This window comes from Aedes albopictus, chromosome 3, assembly GCF_035046485.1.
Source record: "Aedes albopictus strain Foshan chromosome 3, AalbF5, whole genome shotgun sequence".
Lineage (NCBI taxonomy): Eukaryota > Metazoa > Arthropoda > Insecta > Diptera > Culicidae > Aedes > Aedes albopictus.
This window is the reverse complement of record NC_085138.1, coordinates 36,301,069-36,322,265: the sequence shown is the minus strand read 5'-3', so window position 1 is coordinate 36,322,265 and position 21,197 is coordinate 36,301,069. Positions and strand designations below refer to the sequence as shown.

General features: G+C 37.4%; 1 protein-coding gene and 1 long non-coding RNA gene across 6 annotated transcripts in view; one reads left to right on the top strand and one right to left on the bottom strand.

Moving 5' to 3' along the window:
- LOC134289472 (uncharacterized) overlaps positions 1–21,197 on the bottom strand; it is a 127,737-nt gene that overhangs the window by 41,363 nt on the left and 65,177 nt on the right. The window contains exons 1-2 of one of the 5 annotated variants that reach the window (XM_062855336.1): positions 11,603–12,879; positions 7,638–7,895 (exon numbers count right to left, since the gene is read on the bottom strand). The exons of 2 other annotated variants lie outside the window; for them this stretch is intronic. The gene's annotated coding sequence lies outside the window, so the exon portion shown is untranslated. Of the gene's footprint in view, positions 1–7,637; positions 7,896–11,602; positions 12,880–21,197 lie in introns of those variants that run through there. 2 more of the 5 variants (XM_062855338.1, XM_062855335.1) reach the window with 2 other exon arrangements.
- On the top strand, positions 1,563–7,879 carry LOC134289474 (uncharacterized). The gene is made up of 2 exons (XR_009998538.1): positions 1,563–1,743; positions 6,749–7,879. It is a non-coding gene; the product is annotated as an uncharacterized LOC134289474 (long non-coding RNA).

Below are 21,197 nucleotides of genomic sequence, written 5' to 3'. Positions count from 1 at the left end.
CTGATGAGATTTTCGCACTTGGGCCAGCGCTAGCGCTGGACAAAAAATTTACTCAATTTTGAGTTGTCCCACTTTAGCTCAGTTTTGTGTGAATTTCCTGACCGTGTATTGAAAATCAGTTTTACCACTTTCAATTAGAAATGAGTTAAACAACAATACAATTTTTATTTCCCTACACGGTCAGGAAATTCACACAAAACTGAGCTAAAGTGGGACAACTCAAAATTGAGTAAATTTTTTGTCCAGCGCTAGCGCTGGCCCAAGTGCGAAAATCTCATCAGTTTAAGCCGTATAATATTCTTGATGATGCGAAGAATATTATACGGCTTACACCAGTTGGATTTTTGCACTTGGTCCAGCGCTATCGCTGGAAATGCAATTTACTCATTTTTTGAGCTGTTCCAGTTTAGCTCAGTTTTGTGTGAATCTTACTCAATTTAGAGTAACATTTTCTTAGCGTGTACACGGTCAGAAAATTCACACAAAACTGAGCTAAAGTGGGACAACTCAAAATTGAGTAAATTTTTTTTCCAGCGCTTGCGCTGGCCCAAGTGCGAAAATCTCATCAGTTTAAGCTGTATAATATTCTTGCTGATGTGAAGAATATTATACGGCTTAAATTGGTTGGATTTTTGCACTTGAGCCAGCGTTATCGCTAGAAATGCAATTTACTCATTTTTTGAGCTGTTCCAGTTTAGCTCAGTTTTGTGTGAATCTTACTCATTTTAGAGTAACATTTTCTTAGCGTGTAGCGCTGGACCAAGTGCAAAAATCCACACGCTACACGCTAAGAAAATGTTACTCTAAAATGAGTAAGATTCACACAAAACTGAGCTAAACTGGAACAGCTCAAAAAATGAGTAAATTGCATTTCCATCGATAGCGCTGACCCAAGTGCAAAAGTCCAACCAATTTAAGCCGTATAATATTCTTCACATCAGCAAGAATATTATACAGCTTAAACTGAAAAGATTTTCGCACTTGAGCCAGCGCAAGCGCTGGAAAAAAAATTTACTCAATTTTGAGTTGTCCCACTTTAGCTCAGTTTTGTGTGAATTTTCTGACCGTGTACACGCTAAGAAAATGTTACTCTAAAATGAGTAAGATTCACACAAAACTGAGCTAAACTGGAACAGCTCAAAAAATGAGTAAATTGCATTTCCATCGATAGCGCTGGCCCAAGTGCAAAAATCCAACCAATTTAAGCCGTATAATATTCTTCACATCAGCAAGAATATTATACAGCTTAAACGGATGAGATTTTCGCACTTGAGCCAGCGCAAGCGCTGGAAAAAAAATTACTCAATTTTGAGTTGTCCCGCTTTAGCTCAGTTTTGTGTGCACGGTCAGGAAATTCACACAAAACTGAGCTAAAGTGGGACAACTCAAAATTGAGTAAATTTTTTTCCCAGCGCTAGCGCTGGCCCAAGTGCAAAAATCTCATCAGTTTAAGCCGTACACGCTAAGAAAATGTTACTCTAAATTGAGTAAGATTCACACAAAACTGAGCTAAACTGGAACAGCTCAAAAAATGAGTAAATTGCATTTCCAGTGATAGCGCTGGACCAAGTGCAAAAATCCAACTGGTGTAAGCCGTATAATATTCTTCGCATCATCAAGAATATTATACGGCTTAAACTGATGAGATTTTCGCACTTGGGCCAGCGCTAGCGCTGGACAAAAAATTTACTCAATTTTGAGTTGTCCCACTTTAGCTCAGTTTTGTGTGAATTTCCTGACCGTGTATAATATTCTTGATGATGCGAAGAATATTATACGGCTTACACCAGTTGGATTTTTGCACTTGGTCCAGCGCTATCGCTGGAAATGCAATTTACTCATTTTTTGAGCTGTTCCAGTTTAGCTCAGTTTTGTGTGAATCTTACTCAATTTAGAGTAACATTTTCTTAGCGTGTAGTGCACGGTCAGAAAATTCACACAAAACTGAGCTAAAGTGGGACAACTCAAAATTGAGTAAATTTTTTTTCCAGCGCTTGCGCTGGCTCAAGTGCGAAAATCTCATCCGTTTAAGCTGTATAATATTCTTGCTGATGTGAAGAATATTATACGGCTTAAATTGGTTGGATTTTTGCACTTGGGCCAGCGCTATCGATGGAAATGCAATTTACTCATTTTTTGAGCTGTTCCAGTTTAGCTCAGTTTTGTGTGAATCTTACTCATTTTAGAGTAACTTTTTCTTAGCGTGTACCCCTATTAGAAATGTGACAGCGCCGCGTAATGGCCACATTCCCAGTTATTTCAAAACAATCGTTGCAATGCTTTACACAACCGCGCTGCATGAGCTTGGACGTCTGTTCTCTGTGAGCATGTGAGTTATAATCTTGTTCGGATCTAGATGTTATCACAGAGAACAGACGAACATGCTCGAACAAAATTTCCTCAAAATGTTGGGTAAAGAAAAAAAAAAACAAACACAGTAGCGACATAGACGGTGACATTCCCATTTAAAAACGCATGTCGACACTATGATGAAGCTTACTCACGAAATATTTCACTAGCGCATCTTTGAATTTTCCAACTCAGAACCTGAGCCTAATTTGCTCTAATAGCAATAGGCATATTGTTATTACACTAATTTAACAACAAAATGTAAGCAACCCATTGGCAATTAGTTTCATTATTTCCAATAAGAAACAAGTTGAATAAGAATTCAATTATTGTTTTCCAAGTAAAATCAACACATTCTCTTGGTGGAACTATACTAGGGTGCACACCTAGCAACACTTGTGCCTAAAGGTAAAAAACGGCAAATTTGTACCCCTACACGCTAAGAAAAAGTTACTCTAAAATGAGTAAGATTCACACAAAACTGAGCTAAACTGGAACAGCTCAAAAAATGAGTAAATTGCATTTCCAGCGATAGCGCTGGCCCAAGTGCAAAAATCTAACCAATTTAAGCCGTATAATAATCTTCACATCAGCAAGAATATTATACGACTCAAACTGATGAGATTTTTGCACTTGGGCCAGCGCTATCGCTGGAAATAAAATTTACTCATTTTTGAGTTGTCCCACTTTAGCTCGAAAATGAGTGAATTTTCTGACCGTGTATTGGAAATGTGACAGCGCCGCGTAATGGCAACATTCCCAGTTATTTCAAAACAACCGTTGCAATGCTTTACACAAACGCACTTCATGAGCTTGGGCGTCTGTTCTCTGTGATGTTATTTTTTTCTCATTGAACAGTCACATTTTCGAATTGCACAAAAAGTCCAGCATATATGACGGGGCCCTTTTGTTACATTCGATCCATCATAATTTTACAGGTTTTGTTCGTACGATTTACTTTACGCTATTGGAATTACACCTTCCCATGTTTGTTGCTTACCAAGAAATATAGGATTAAATTTTCGGATAAATCACAGAGAACAGACGAACATGCTCGAACAAAATTGCTTGAAAATCTTGTGTAAAGAAAAAACAAGCTCAGTAGCGACATCGACGGTGACTTTCCCACTCAAAAACTTGTTTCGACGCGTTTTCTAAAGAAATATTTCACTAGCGCACCTTTAAATTTTCCTACCCAGATTCTGAGCTGTATTTGCTCAAATAACAAGATGTTTATGATTATTTCATTAATCCAGCTACAAAATTTGAGCAACCCATTGATAATTTGTTTCATTATTTTCAATTAGAAACAAGTTGAACAATAATTTAATTTTTGTTTTCAAGTAAAACCACTACATTCTCTTGGTGGAACTATACTAGGGTGCACACTTGGTGACACTAGCGCCAAAAGGTAAAACAACGGCAAATTTGTACCCCGATTCGAAATTTGACAGCGCCGCGTAATGGCCACATTCCCAGTTATTTCAAAACAACCGTTGCAATGCTTTACACAATAGCACTACATGAGCTTGGACGTCTGTTCTCTGTGGATAAATATTGTCGGGCCGCCACCAAACCGGACGTCGCACAATCAAGTCGCGACGCGACCCAACTCGCGACGTTTTTAAATCATGTCAAATGTAGTGCGCAACCTTCCCGTTGTTGTCAGCAACACAGCGCACTAGATGCGAAACAGTTGCGAAACTGGTGGACCAAGAAAATGGCAAATTTTGATTGAATGTCTGTCTTGATTCCAACCGGATAGACAATACCTCATTTACGCTTACACGCCACACTAGTAACCACTAGATTGTTTTAAAATGTGAATATTCTTGGTTTTCATACGTAGTCCGCAAAGCCCCTCCGATTACCAAGTAGTATGCCGGCCCTGAGACATAGCTCGAGGGGTCTCATGCTACTGAGCTTTTTTCCGGGAGTAATTTTGGAGCCACTGTGGCTGTGGAGCAGCCCTGTAGTTACAAAAACATGAATAAACGGGATTTGGATGACAAAAAAATCCGAATTAAAAAGGTGTGTTTATCAAAGGCTTTGAAAGCAATTAGATAAAAAGCGGTCTATCACTCGGAGGTTTGCAAGGTGATAGCTATCATTTTTGGATTTACAGTTATGTGGAAAAATAAACGATGATAAGCCGTATCTCGACCTGGCTTCCTGTTCTGCATTATCTTATCAAAAACGGCAATGCGAGACGCGTCGAAGGCAGTTACGTATTGTAACGTTCGGAGAAATGCAATAAATCACATAGTTGAAGCGAAGTTTTGATGTTATTATTCGAAAGTGAAATCGCTTGAAGCAAAAGTTCACAGTATTAACGTAAACAGGCCTGTTAACTTTTTCAAAAATGATCTCTGATTCTCAAGTCCACCCGCATATTTTGATTGGCATGCTAAAAGAAGTAACTGGTCAAAATTTCAGCCAAATCCATTGAAATTAAGTGGCGCATCAAATCAATTTTGTGTTTTTCGACTATTTTCGAACTTCACAAAATCATAACTACACTAAAACTTGTCAAAAATTAATTCTATCGGCAGAAATTGAAAGATGTACTTGATTGCTACAAGTTCTCCAAACAACGTATCCCAATAAAATTAAAGGAAGCAGTGGGAAGCATATGTAATTATCACATTTGTAATCAGAAAAACCTTATAAAGTTGATTTTTTGATAGATTAGCTTCTGGAACACCCTAATATACGTAATACACGGTGTGCTGTGTAGAACAACTTTATAACAAAAAAATAAGTAAGTCTGAAATTTTGCCCTATGGTACTTTGGACCATTCCCTTCAATTTGATGGGTCTGTAGAAAACATCCATCGGGGGGTCTAGAACAAAAAAATTTTTTGAAGATTTTTTTTTGCAAAAAGTGTTAGAAGCGCATGTTGTAAATCATTGCATTTCCTACAAATAGTCACAATTTTTTGTCTTTAAAGTTAGAACCTTAAAATTTTTAGACGTTTTGAAGTAGTATACATAGTTGACTAAGTAAAAATTTCATTGACATATGTTGAATGGTTTTCAAATAATAGTAAAAATATCAAACGCATTGTAAAATACTAAGCTTAGTAGCAAATGTCCAACAAAATATTTATAAGTTTTATATAAAAAATTAGAAAAAAAATATTTAGTTCGAAGCACCTCGAGTCATTATGCTTGAGGTGATGTGAATACTTGTTTTTCAAATGTTGAACAGATATATAGTCAATTAAATTATAGGAAAACACTCACGCTGTCAATATGTAGCTTTCCACTGAAAGTATTTATTATTCATTTCATGAACGTGTTTTTGTCTCATGTTCATTTTTTTCCATTTTTTTAATGATCAAGGTCATATATAAGTACTAAATCGTGGGCGTAAGGCTTAAGGGAAGCGTGGCGCAAAGATTTTGATTACAAAAAACCTGCTTGTTATTTTTTTTGCAAGATATAGCTTTATGTTGAAAATATCCTGTTAACAAACGACAGACCCAACAATTATCAATAACTCTTCCTCAAACACATAAAATATTTGTTGAGACATCATGCAAATTGATTAGACTATTGAAATCGGAGTTTGCAAATTGGTTTACATAGGCTTTATGCTAAAAAGCCTAATTTTCGTTCTAAATGAAGAAACATTTTTAATAAGTACTTATTCCATTCCTTCAGCTATACTTTCAGAACTTATTATCAGTTATTTGTTACTTAATGGCGGCATAAGCAATAAGCATCCTTTTGCCATTAAGTTCAAAAACAAACTAAAGTTTAGGTTGAACAGCTATGTCAAGTATCATGGAATAATCCGGATAATGTCTAGTATCGTAAGGTCGCCCTTGATCGAATATTGCTCAAAAAAGCTTAGTTCAAAAAATGCCCAAAAGTAATGTTATTTAGAGGTCTTTAACAAACCTTGCATGTTCTTATGCTTTGACTATAGTAGAATACTCTTTAATTCTGAGACGGTTAGACATTTATAAAAGATAGTTTAGTTTCTATACTTTTTCCTCAAAACAGAGATATTGCCTAATCATCGAGTTCTTTTCCTGGCTTACCTAAAAATTTTCAAATTATTTAATTTTATTTTCAAAGAAGGCCGACATGCTCAGCAATCATAATTATTGTGTTTATGATACGTAATAGAGGCATACTTTGGTATAATAGTGAGAACAGATTTCTTCTGTTCTTCCTCTGTGTCTCAAAAAAAATCATTCTTCTAATAACTTAAAAAAGATTTCTCAAATGTTTCATGTTTCGTGTTGTCAAATTTGTTTTCAAAGCTCGTCGTTTTTGATCGTTTGGCGCTCGTGTTGCTTTGTGGGCTAGTGTATTTTAACACTGAACACTGCCATCGTGGGGTCAAATCGACTTTATGTGTGGGGCAGTCTCCGTTGGTGGCGTTGAGGTACACTTAAATCCTTTACACACGATTTCGACGTATTTTTGTTCGAGCTTAAATGTCTGTTCTCTGTGGTTGAATTATTTAACCTGTGAAAGAGTTGTACAGCTTTTTTGAGATATGATCATTTGGTAAATAAACGCCTGTTGACCTTTTTAATTATGAATGTTCATGTCACATAATTATGAAGAATTCTCAGTCATACTTCAGTGGGCTGGTCTTTTATGGGGAATGTTGAAGACAACTAATTATGGAAATAAGGGTTTATAGGTTACCAGGTTATGTAAAATATCCTTATTAATGAGATTTAACATACAAGATGTAAGCTGTGGAGCATGACTGGGAAATTGTAATGCTTTGATTTATGGAGAAAGCCAGTATATCAAGAAAGCTGGCACAATCACTAACAATTATCTCAAAACACAAGCATGCGATCATGAAACAATGTATGTAGGGCTTTTAGGTTGTAATTTTATCTAAAAGTAATCCTAATAATCGAAGTATCCCATTTGCAAACATAAAATATGACAGTGCTATGAAGACAACATCGCCACATTGTTGATGCAAATTATAATCTCGTAATGGAGAGGTCCGTTTACTGCTCTCTAGTGACCAAACTATTTAAGCCAGGTTAGAACAATGTTCAGCAAAGTTTTAGAAAAAAGACATGCGAAGAAAACCTCCATACATTGTTTTTTGATACAATGCCTGTGAAACGAATTAACTGCAAGTGAATGATTCGTTGTTTAAGCTATTGGCCCCATCTTTCGTAACATTCACAAAAAAAAAAAATCAAAAAAAATTTTACTCTAGGCTTCCCGACAGATTTTTTCGACTTTACTCTTAAATTGATGAAGAATATCTGTACTTTCTTATGGCAAAAATTCAGACTTACTTATTTTTTTGTTTTAAAGTTGCTCTATAAACACATCGTGAATAAGTTGAAAATTTTAAAACGGCTTCATATTCTCCGATGTTTTGTGGTTATTTGCTTCTTTGACATCAATGCTGTAGGAATGGATTAAGGTGATACGGGACGCTGTGTTATTTTTCCTATCTTCCCTCTCTTTCTAACAATTTGCCTCGCGATTTTGAAGATGGTAATCTCGATTTCTATCGCACTGAAGAGGCTGAAAATCAATCAGCATATGCACTGCAAACACAGAGAACAGACGTCCAAGCTCATGTAGTGCTATTGTGTAAAGAATTGCAACGGTTGTTTTGAAATAACTGGGAATGTGGCCATTACGCGGCGCTGTCAAATTTCGAATCGGGGTACAAATTTGCCGTTGTTTTACCTTTTGGCGCTAGTGTCACCAAGTGTGCACCCTAGTATAGTTTCACCAGAGAATGTGGTGGTTTTACTTGGAAAACAAAAATTGAATTATTGTCCAACTTGTTTCTAATTGAAAATAATGAAACTAATAATCAATGAGTTGCTCAAATATTGTAGCTGGATTAATGAAATAATCATAAACATCTTGTTATTTGAGCAAATACAGCTCAGAATTTGAGTAGGAAAATTTGAAGGTGCGCTAGTGAAATATTTCTTTAGAAAACGCCATCATGGTGTCGAAACAAGTTTTTGAGTGGGAAAGTCACCGTCGATGTCGCTACTGAGCTTGTTTTTTCTTTACACAAGATTTTCAAGCAATTTTGTTCGAGCATGTTCGTCTGTTCTCTGTGCTGCAAATGAGCATACACAATGATAAGTTTTCGTTGCAAAATATGAAGTAGAATCCGAGATTACCATCTTAGTAGTAACAGAGCAATGGCGAATATTTCCTCGGGCGTCCCGTTCGTCCTTAACTACATTGGCTGTTTTCCTACTCTCCGCATCGACCAATGTGGCTCTACACGCTAAGAAAAAGTTACTCTAAAATGAGTAAGATTCACACAAAACTGAGCTAAACTGGAACAGCTCAAAAAATGAGTAAATTGCATTTCCAGCGATAGCGCTGGCCCAAGTACAAAAATCCAACCAATTTAAGCCGTATAATATTCTTCACATCAGCAAGAATATTATACAGCTTAAACTGATGAGATTTTCGCACTTGGGCCAGCGCTACACGCTAAGAAAATGTTACTCTAAATTGAGTAAGATTCACACAAAACTGAGCTAAACTGGAACAGCTCAAAAAATGAGTAAATTGCATTTCCAGCGATAGCGCTGGACCAAGTGCAAAAATCCAACTGGTGTAAGCCGTATAATATTCTTCGCATCATCAAGAATATTATACGGCTTAAACTGATGAGATTTTCGCACTTGGGCCAGCGCTAGCGCTGGACAAAAAATTTACTCAATTTTGAGTTGTCCCACTTTAGCTCAGTTTTGTGTGAATTTCCTGACCGTGTAGCGCTGGAAAAAAAATTTACTCAATTTTGAGTTGTCCCACTTTAGCTCAGTTTTGTGTGAATTTTCTGACCGTGTAGCTTCTATGCGCGAAAAATCGCTAAAAGTAAATCGCAAAATTATTGTATGGCGAATAGCATCTAAAGGCAAATTTCTCAAAGTGGAATACATTATTCGAAAAAATATTTTGTAGTGGTTGTGCACAATGGTGACCACTATTAAGCCTACCAAATATTTTTTCGGGAAAAGCTTTCTATTTCAAGTAATTCAAGTTAAGATGCTTTTCGCCATACAAAATAAAATGGATTTACTCCTGCTGATCAACTGTGGCTGCTCGCAAAGCGGGTACACAGAGAACAGACGTCCAAGCTCATGTAGTGCTATTGTGTAAAGAATTGCAACGGTTGTTTTGAAATAACTGGGAATGTGGCCATTACGCGGCGCTGTCAAATTTCGAATCGGGGTACAAAATTGCCGTTATTTTACCTTTTGGCGCTAGTGTCACCAAGTGTGCACCCTAGTATAGTTCCACTAAGAGAATGTGGTGGTTTTACTTGGAAAACAAAAATTGAATTATTGTTCAACTTGTTTCTAATTGAAAATAATGAAACTAATAATCAATGAGTTGCTCAAATGTTGTAGCTGGATTAATGAAATAATCATAAACATCTTGTTATTTGAGCAAATACAGCTCAGAATTTGAGTAGGAAAATTTGAAGGTGCGCTAGTGAAATATTTCTTTAGAAAACGCCATCATGGTGTCGAAACAAGTTTTTGAGTGGGAAAGTCACCGTCGATGTCGCTACTGAGCTTGTTTTTTCTTTACACAAGATTTTCAAGCAATTTTGTTCGAGCATGTTCGTCTGTTCTCTGTGGCGGGTAGTCCATTGAGCAAAAATTACTTAATTTCGAGAAAACCAAATGTATCCTAAGCACTGGCGTAGCCACGGGGGGGGGGGGTTTTAGGGTTAAAACCCCCCCCAGAGCCAAAATTTGTGGAACAAATTTTCAGTATAAAGCGCTTTACGACGAAAAAATTTTTGGCTGCGCCGCTATTTTCAAACTACGGATACAATTGCTCATTAATGTTTACAAAATGTAAGTGTCAAATCAAAAAAAGTATCATTGACCGTTGAAAACCCCTCCCAGAGACAATTTCTGGCTACGCCACTGATCCTAAGAACTACACGGTAAAAAATCTGCACTGTGATATGAACTGATTGGCACTTGAATTCGCACTACTGTTCAATCAGTTTGTTATCAATTACATATCATTTGACAAAGAACATCCAATGCATTTTCAATTTTAATGGAGCTTCACATCAATTCGTTGTTGACAATGTTTTGATTTCAAAACAAGAATTAAAAAAAAAATATGTTCAGCCGCAGCTAGATTCGATACCAGGTCCTTCAGAGTCACGATCAACTGTTTTACCACTACACTACTTCACATCTGTTGGAGAGGTGTGAATCGAAGCGAAGCACTTTCTACCACCTGTCATCTATATTTACTTTCATGCCCAAAACAGTCATTACCAAATCAAAAGCTTTTCACTTTGGATCGTATTGCTTTTAACAGTAGTGCAAATCGAAGGGATTTTCAGTTGATTTCTCCGGTGGGTTTGTTTTGGTCCTCAAATCAACACTGACAGCATTGCGATCTGAATGGAAAAGCATTTCTGATCATGTTGATAAGGAAATTGAATAGTTAAGGGATTTTTCCCTTACATCGAGCGGGCACAATTTTTACCGTGTAGCTTTTTGGGGCAATCACGCTGTGGCGCCATTTCCTTCAATACCAGCTGCTTTGTTTATTTTGAGCGGATGAATGGCCAATTTCCATGAGCGTCTCCGGCTGCATTGTCGTAGTCGTTTCCGTTGTTGCCTTGGTCTAACATGTGTACATTCTCCTCGCCATTCAGGCACTCATCGAAGTTTTGCTTTCACTTTTCAATTACATCACAGAGAACAGTGAGCAAATAAAGATCAATCTCTAAGTAGGAATATTTGAAGGTGCGCTATTGAAATATTTCTTAATTTAGCGCCATCATGGTGTCAGAAAGAGTTTTTAGGTGGGAATGTCACCGTCGATGTCGCTACCGTGTTCGTTTTTTCTTTACATAAGATTTTCAAGCAATTTTGTTCGAGCATGTTCGTCTGTTCTCTGTGATTACATCACTCTCACTGTTAAGCGAACACTTCTTGTAATATATTAAACCAACGCACCACAATGAGCAAGAATAAAATAAAAATTTCACTTTCGCTATGAGATTTGTGCATCAGATGTTCTGGTTCAATGTTGAACAGGAATTTTCAGACGTTTGTCCTTAGTCCAAAGCTCTCTCTTTTGAAAGCTGCCACGATAGTCAAAAAATGCAAAAAAAACACTATTTTCACGTGAAAGTCAGAGAATTGCTATAGCTGTTCTCCGGTTTTTACTCTCAAATATCCATTTCACAAGTAAAAACTCTTAGACAAACTTTGAGAATTAAGTAATCATAACTTACGTCGCTCGTCAACTGTTAATCCTTTTTGCACTAATCACCAAAAAATGGTTTCACTTCGAACTGATTACTCTTTCTGAACTTGGTGCAGCTTTCGGGATAACTAGCAACAGACTGAACCAGACGTACCTAGTTTTATACCATTGCGTTATCATTGATACGGAAAATAAGGGGCGTGATAAAATGTGATAGAGAATTTTATGCACGCAAATCCTCGTTGGTGTAGATAAGAGGGGGCAAGTTTCCACCCTAACCACAGAGCCCTAACTCTTATTTTAGATTGCACTAGATACGCAAAAATAATCCATACCTGCAATGATCTAACCAAGAACATAGAGAACAGACGTCCAAGCTCATGAAGTGCAGTTGTGTAAAGAATTGCAACGGTTGTTTTGAAATAACTGGCATGTGGCGTAATGGCCACATACGCGGCGCTGTCACATTTCGAATCGCGGTGCAAATTCGCCGATGTTTTATTTATCTTTTGGCGCTAGTGTCGCCAACTGTGCACCCCAATAGGCAAATTTGACGGAAGCTAACGATCCCTCCGCATCTGGTGGCAGGAATGAGAACCCTATGAAAAGAGTGACTCCTCCAAAATTTGCCATGGCGCAGCATCACAGAGAACAGACGTCCAAGCTCATGTAGTGCTATTGTGTAAAGAATTGCAACGGTTGTTTTGAAATAACTGGGAATGTGGCCATTACGCGGCGCTGTCAAATTTCGAATCGGGGTACAAAATTGCCGTTATTTTACCTTTTGGCGCTAGTGTCACCAAGTGTGCACCCTAGTATAGTTCCACTAAGAGAATGTGGTGGTTTTACTTGGAAAACAAAAATTGAATTATTGTTCAACTTGTTTCTAATTGAAAATAATGAAACTAATAATCAATGAGTTGCTCAAATGTTGTAGCTGGATTAATGAAATAATCATAAACATCTTGTTATTTGAGCAAATACAGCTCAGAATTTGAGTAGGAAAATTTGAAGGTGCGCTAGTGAAATATTTCTTTAGAAAACGCCATCATGGTGTCGAAACAAGTTTTTGAGTGGGAAAGTCACCGTCGATGTCGCTACTGAGCTTGTTTTTTCTTTACACAAGATTTTCAAGCAATTTTGTTTGAGCATGTTCGTCTGTTCTCTGTGGCAGCATAGGCAAAGTGCACTTTTTTCACTTTTTCTTATCGAACTCCGCATCATAGAGAACCAAACGAGCACTTTTTGAAAAGAAAATTTAAATCTCTTTTAGATGCGCTTAGATCCGGTTGGTACTTATGAACAATTTATGTGATTAATTTGAGGAGCTTTTGCTATGCCTCCGGCGGGCAATCTTCCGGATTTTTTTTTAGTTGACCAATCCGGTGTCTGTCGCCGTCGGCATCGAGATTGATGATATTTGAAGCCATGCACGGTCAGAAAATTCACACAAAACTGCACGCTAAGAAAATGTTACTCTAAATTGAGTAAGATTCACACAAAACTGAGCTAAACTGGAACAGCTCAAAAAATGAGTAAATTGCATTTCCAGCGATAGCGCTGGACCAAGTGCAAAAATCCAACTGGTGTAAGCCGTATAATATTCTTCGCATCATCAAGAATATTATACGGCTTAAACTGATGAGATTTTCGCACTTGGGCCAGCGCTAGCGCTGGACAAAAAATTTACTCAATTTTGAGTTGTCCCACTTTAGCTCAGTTTTGTGTGAATTTCCTGACCGTGTGAGCTAAAGTGGGACAACTCAAAATTGAGTAAATTTTTTTTCCAGCGCTTGCGCTGGCTCAAGTGCGAAAATCTCATCCGTTTAAGCTGTATAATATTCTTGCTGATGTGAAGAATATTATACGGCTTAAATTGGTTGGATTTTTGCACTTGGGCCAGCGCTATCGATGGAAATGCAATTTACTCATTTTTTGAGCTGTTCCAGTTTAGCTCAGTTTTGTGTGAATCTTACTCATTTTAGAGTAACTTTTTCTTAGCGTGTGGCAAATAGCAACTTCTAGAGCAAAAAATCAGTAAAATTTGACGACAAAAAATGACTTTTTTATGTAAACAAACGATTTTCTCCTTATCTCACCAAGCGCCTCTATACACGCTAAGAAAATGTTACTCTAAATTGAGTAAGATTCACACAAAACTGAGCTAAACTGGAACAGCTCAAAAAATGAGTAAATTGCATTTCCAGTGATACACGCTAAGAAAATGTTACTCTAAATTGAGTAAGATTCACACAAAACTGAGCTAAACCGGAACAGCTCAAAAAATGAGTAAATTGCATTTCCAGCGATAGCGCTGGACCAAGTGCAAAAATCCAAATGGTGTAAGCCATATAATATTCTTCGCATCATCAAGAATATTATACGGCTTAAACTGATGAGATTTTCGCACTTGGGCCAGCGCTAGCGCTGGACAAAAAATTTACTCAATTTTGAGTTGTCCCACTTTAGCTCAGTTTTGTGTGAATTTCCTGACCGTGTAGCACTGGACCAAGTGCAAAAATCCAACTGGTGTAAGCCGTATAATATTCTTCGCATCATCAAGAATATTATACGGCTTAAACTGATGAGATTTTCGCACTTGGGCCAGCGCTAGCGCTGGACAAAAAATTTACTCAATTTTGAGTTGTCCCACTTTAGCTCAGTTTTGTGTGAATTTCCTGACCGTGTAGCGTGTGAGCTAAACTGGAACACATGTGTTCCAGTTTAGCTCACACGCTAAGAAAAAGTTACTCTAAAATGAGTAAGATTCACACAAAACTGAGCTAAACTGGAACACACGCTAAGAAAATGTTACTCTAAAATGAGTAAGATTCACACAAAACTGAGCTAAACTGGAACAGCTCAAAAAATGAGTAAATTGCATTTCCAGCGATAGCGCTGGACCAAGTGCAAAAATCCAACTGGTGTAAGCCGTATAATATTCTTCGCATCATCAAGAATATTATACGGCTTAAACTGATGAGATTTTCGCACTTGGGCCAGCGCTAGCGCTGGACAAAAAATTTACTCAATTTTGAGTTGTCCCACTTTAGCTCAGCTTTGTGTGAATTTTCTGACCGTGTGAATCTTACTCATTTTAGAGTAACTTTTTCTTAGCGTGCATCTTGTTATTTGAGCAAATACAGCTCAGAATTTGAGTAGGAAAATTTGAAGGTGCGCTAGTGAAATATTTCTTTAGAAAACGCCATCATGGTGTCGAAACAAGTTTTTGAGTGGGAAAGTCACCGTCGATGTCGCTACTGAGCTTGTTTTTTCTTTACACAAGATTTTCAAGCAAATTTGGTCGAGCATGTTCGTCTGTTCTCTGTGGAAAAGGGTTATCTATGACAAATTGCAAAAATCTATGTGTGCGACACATGCACAATATTTGCAGTTTTTGCAGTGTATGAAATCTAAAAATTCAAACAAGGTAGGATGTTAGTAAATGGTACCTGTTTGCATAAATAAGCTCGACTGAAAAACAAACCGCATAATCCAGCTTTCATTAGATATATCTATTCCTGTAGTTACAGAAATGATTATCTTTTATTATTCCAATATCTTGTGCTTTTGATATACTGTACCACAGAGAACAGACGTCCAAGCTCATGTAGTGCTATTGTGTAAAGAATTGCAACGGTTGTTTTGAAATAACTGGGAATGTGGCCATTACGCGGCGCTGTCAAATTTCGAATCGGGGTACAAAATTGCCGTTATTTTACCTTTTGGCGCTAGTGTCACCAAGTGTGCACCCTAGTATAGTTCCACTAAGAGAATGTGGTGGTTTTACTTGGAAAACAAAAATTGAATTATTGTTCAACTTGTTTCTAATTGAAAATAATGAAACTAATAATCAATGAGTTGCTCAAATGTTGTAGCTGGATTAATGAAATAATCATAAACATCTTGTTATTTGAGCAAATACAGCTCAGAATTTGAGTAGGAAAATTTGAAGGTGCGCTAGTGAAATATTTCTTTAGAAAACGCCATCATGGTGTCGAAACAAGTTTTTGAGTGGGAAAGTCACCGTCGATGTCGCTACTGAGCTTGTTTTTTCTTTACACAAGATTTTCAAGCAATTTTGTTTGAGCATGTTCGTCTGTTCTCTGTGGCAGCATAGGCAAAGTGCACTTTTTTCACTTTTTCTTATCGAACTCCGCATCATAGAGAACCAAACGAGCACTTTTTGAAAAGAAAATTTAAATCTCTTTTAGATGCGCTTAGATCCGGTTGGTACTTATGAACAATTTATGTGATTAATTTGAGGAGCTTTTGCTATGCCTCCGGCGGGCAATCTTCCGGATTTTTTTTTAGTTGACCAATCCGGTGTCTGTCGCCGTCGGCATCGAGATTGATGATATTTGAAGCCATGCACGGTCAGAAAATTCACACAAAACTGCACGCTAAGAAAATGTTACTCTAAATTGAGTAAGATTCACACAAAACTGAGCTAAACTGGAACAGCTCAAAAAATGAGTAAATTGCATTTCCAGCGATAGCGCTGGACCAAGTGCAAAAATCCAACTGGTGTAAGCCGTATAATATTCTTCGCATCATCAAGAATATTATACGGCTTAAACTGATGAGATTTTCGCACTTGGGCCAGCGCTAGCGCTGGACAAAAAATTTACTCAATTTTGAGTTGTCCCACTTTAGCTCAGTTTTGTGTGAATTTCCTGACCGTGTGAGCTAAAGTGGGACAACTCAAAATTGAGTAAATTTTTTTTCCAGCGCTTGCGCTGGCTCAAGTGCGAAAATCTCATCCGTTTAAGCTGTATAATATTCTTGCTGATGTGAAGAATATTATACGGCTTAAATTGGTTGGATTTTTGCACTTGGGCCAGCGCTATCGATGGAAATGCAATTTACTCATTTTTTGAGCTGTTCCAGTTTAGCTCAGTTTTGTGTGAATCTTACTCATTTTAGAGTAACTTTTTCTTAGCGTGTGGCAAATAGCAACTTCTAGAGCAAAAAATCAGTAAAATTTGACGACAAAAAATGACTTTTTTATGTAAACAAACGATTTTCTCCTTATCTCACCAAGCGCCTCTATACACGCTAAGAAAATGTTACTCTAAATTGAGTAAGATTCACACAAAACTGAGCTAAACTGGAACAGCTCAAAAAATGAGTAAATTGCATTTCCAGTGATACACGCTAAGAAAATGTTACTCTAAATTGAGTAAGATTCACACAAAACTGAGCTAAACCGGAACAGCTCAAAAAATGAGTAAATTGCATTTCCAGCGATAGCGCTGGACCAAGTGCAAAAATCCAAATGGTGTAAGCCATATAATATTCTTCGCATCATCAAGAATATTATACGGCTTAAACTGATGAGATTTTCGCACTTGGGCCAGCGCTAGCGCTGGACAAAAAATTTACTCAATTTTGAGTTGTCCCACTTTAGCTCAGTTTTGTGTGAATTTCCTGACCGTGTAGCACTGGACCAAGTGCAAAAATCCAACTGGTGTAAGCCGTATAATATTCTTCGCATCATCAAGAATATTATACGGCTTAAACTGATGAGATTTTCGCACTTGGGCCAGCGCTAGCGCTGGACAAAAAATTTACTCAATTTTGAGTTGTCCCACTTTAGCTCAGTTTTGTGTGAATTTCCTGACCGTGTAGCGTGTGAGCTAAACTGGAACACATGTGTTCCAGTTTAGCTCACACGCTAAGAAAAAGTTACTCTAAAATGAGTAAGATTCACACAAAACTGAGCTAAACTGGAACACACGCTAAGAAAATGTTACTCTAAAATGAGTAAGATTCACACAAAACTGAGCTAAACTGGAACAGCTCAAAAAATGAGTAAATTGCATTTCCAGCGATAGCGCTGGACCAAGTGCAAAAATCCAACTGGTGTAAGCCGTATAATATTCTTCGCATCATCAAGAATATTATACGGCTTAAACTGATGAGATTTTCGCACTTGGGCCAGCGCTAGCGCTGGACAAAAAATTTACTCAATTTTGAGTTGTCCCACTTTAGCTCAGCTTTGTGTGAATTTTCTGACCGTGTGAATCTTACTCATTTTAGAGTAACTTTTTCTTAGCGTGCATCTTGTTATTTGAGCAAATACAGCTCAGAATTTGAGTAGGAAAATTTGAAGGTGCGCTAGTGAAATATTTCTTTAGAAAACGCCATCATGGTGTCGAAACAAGTTTTTGAGTGGGAAAGTCACCGTCGATGTCGCTACTGAGCTTGTTTTTTCTTTACACAAGATTTTCAAGCAAATTTGGTCGAGCATGTTCGTCTGTTCTCTGTGGAAAAGGGTTATCTATGACAAATTGCAAAAATCTATGTGTGCGACACATGCACAATATTTGCAGTTTTTGCAGTGTATGAAATCTAAAAATTCAAACAAGGTAGGATGTTAGTAAATGGTACCTGTTTGCATAAATAAGCTCGACTGAAAAACAAACCGCATAATCCAGCTTTCATTAGATATATCTATTCCTGTAGTTACAGAAATGATTATCTTTTATTATTCCAATATCTTGTGCTTTTGATATACTGTACCACAGAGAACAGACGTCCAAGCTCATGTAGTGCTATTGTGTAAAGAATTGCAACGGTTGTTTTGAAATAACTGGGAATGTGGCCATTACGCGGCGCTGTCAAATTTCGAATCGGGGTACAAAATTGCCGTTATTTTACCTTTTGGCGCTAGTGTCACCAAGTGTGCACCCTAGTATAGTTCCACTAAGAGAATGTGGTGGTTTTACTTGGAAAACAAAAATTGAATTATTGTTCAACTTGTTTCTAATTGAAAATAATGAAACTAATAATCAATGAGTTGCTCAAATGTTGTAGCTGGATTAATGAAATAATCATAAACATCTTGTTATTTGAGCAAATACAGCTCAGAATTTGAGTAGGAAAATTTGAAGGTGCGCTAGTGAAATATTTCTTTAGAAAACGCCATCATGGTGTCGAAACAAGTTTTTGAGTGGGAAAGTCACCGTCGATGTCGCTACTGAGCTTGTTTTTTCTTTACACAAGATTTTCAAGCAATTTTGTTCGAGCATGTTCGTCTGTTCTCTGTGACTGTACGTTATTCTCCTCAATAATCGTTTCAATACTTCTTTAACTGATCAAAATTTGTCTCTTCCTGTAAGTAAATTATTGTGCAGAATTTGTTGTTGAGCGTACTGCTGTACCTTGTTCTCTAACTTGTTCCACAGTTCTTGGCAAGATGGCCCACTCATTAGCAAAAATTGCACTATCAAGGGCACTTTATCCAGTGTTAGGCAATCATAAGTCAAAATGCCCCTCCTGACCACACTCGATACATTTTACATTCAAAGACTTCAGAAGTGATTACTCAAGAACTCACTTGAATCGCATAAACATTAAGTGGCATTCAATAGGTTATAAAGCGTTTTTTACTCGAATTCCTGAGACTTCTAGTTAAGCCGAAAAGTTTATTTTTTTTGTCCGTTTTTTTTTTTTAAATATCCAATTCAACTAGCCATTTGACTAGCATGGTACTTAACAGGTTAGTGGTTAGCAACTGCTCTGAATATGTCGTCTAGCTTCAACGAATGCTATAACTGTCATTTTGACGTCCTATCTTGCGAACTATCAAGACATTTTGATGTTAATTTTCACACATTGATGTTAATTTTCTTGAAGTTACATTTTTAGTCTTGTAAGAGAGGACAAAGCATTAGTTAAATCATGTCTTCATGTTAATTTGGTCGCAAGAGCCAACCCTTTTTACGTCTCGTAGACTTATTATACTTTACTGAGCAATGATAACTTCAATATATATCACCTGAGGTGGGTCCACAACAATCTCAGTATCTGCTCAGTTATATTCGCATTTGGAACATATTCAAATACTATTCGTTCCTGTTTTTCTAGTCACGCTCAGCCTAAAGTTTAGTTTTGTCTTTCGCCTTCTCAGCTGCCACTTAATTGGTGTGAAATTTCATTTTTAATGGTTCAATTAACTATAAAGCCCAGATTGGAGTTCAAGAGAAATCGATCAAGAAACTTCTCGAACGATTCCTGGCAGAAACATTCTACGGTGACTGCCATTTGAACTGTCATTTCTTCGCAACTGCGTACTGCGATCGAAGAAAAACCGGTTTCTTAAGCGATTCAGCCAAGGAATTTCCCATGCATCAAGATTGGCCGAGAACTTCATTCGGATCTGCAAACAACCCTTAAATCTGCGTTGGCTGGTAATCTGTTTCTTACGAAATATACGACACTGTTGCGTTTTTAGTATTGTGAGTTTCCTTGGCCACTGGATTCGAAGGTCGATTCGACACCCTGTTTCAAACATCCTTTTCTACGAACCTTGTCAATTTGATGTCTCCTTGCTGCCAATTTTGCACAAACTATCTTGTTTTTTGATGCGACCTACTGCTGTCATCATTGAAAAAAGAAAGAGAGCGAAGATGAAATGTGAGTGAGGCAGCAAAAAAAGCACATGCTGCTCTGTCACTTTTGACACATTCGACTGTGAAACCAGGTGTGAAGGCAAAAACGGAAGATTTTTAGGACGGTTCGTGGCACGAACGTTCCGAACCGTCGTGTTCGATAAGAGAATGCCCGCACAATACTTTAATTTTTAATAACACAATTCGCCTTTTACAGATCTACAAAGAATCGACTATATCTGCCTTGCAGGTCTTACCGCCTTCAACGGCATTTCCACCTTCAACGGCATTTCCACCTTCAACGGCTTTTTCCGCCTTCAACAGCTTTTCATTCTCCGACGGATATTTCTGCCATCGAGTTTTTCGCCTTAGTCGGCTCTTCTGCCTATAACATTTTTTCTGCTTTCCGCCTTCAACGGCTTTTCTATCTGTAATCCTTTCCGCCTTTTACGGCTATTTCAAGAATGTCGCCTTCATTAGCTTTTATCGCCTTCATTGGCTTTCATCGCTTTCACTGGCTTTTAACAGCAACGGCAAAATTTGATTTCAAAATATTGTTTCACCTCTACGCCTTCCTCGGCCATCCGGTTAACAAATCAATACTTCATTCATCATTCAGCATTTAAGTCTAGATTTAGGAGAACAACCTCATTTAACGAGTATCGATATCACAATCAACAAAACTTAGATTTTCTTCACAGTTCTTTATTTCTTTATCTGACAATAGTGATTGTCATCGATTTAAACTAAACAATACCGATCACCATCAAAATCTCTCACAGGTTGATCATTGTCATTAGTCGAAGATACAAATAGATTGTTTGATTCATATTGAACAGTTAGTACACAATATTTACCTTTTTGATTCCAATGTTGAAATTCAATTACAAGTCATCACCTGGAGGTCATCACCACTCTGCATGCACCACACACACACACACACACCACTCGTCTCTTTCTTTTTCCAAAGACAACACTTCCCGAACCAAAATTAAACTAATTTCACATGCACTGTTCACCGTTCTCGTCGCCAATGTGAGAATCTTTCTCTGTAATGATTATTCAACAACTGTATTCATGATTTGTATACACGGAAAAAACAGATTACCTAAAAAATACGTTAAAAGAACGCAAAAATAAGTATACCGCTTGAACTTTTTACCCAGCAGTGGGTTGTTTTCTCGCTCTCCCGCTCGCATTGTTGTCAAAAACAAAGCGAGAAGCAGC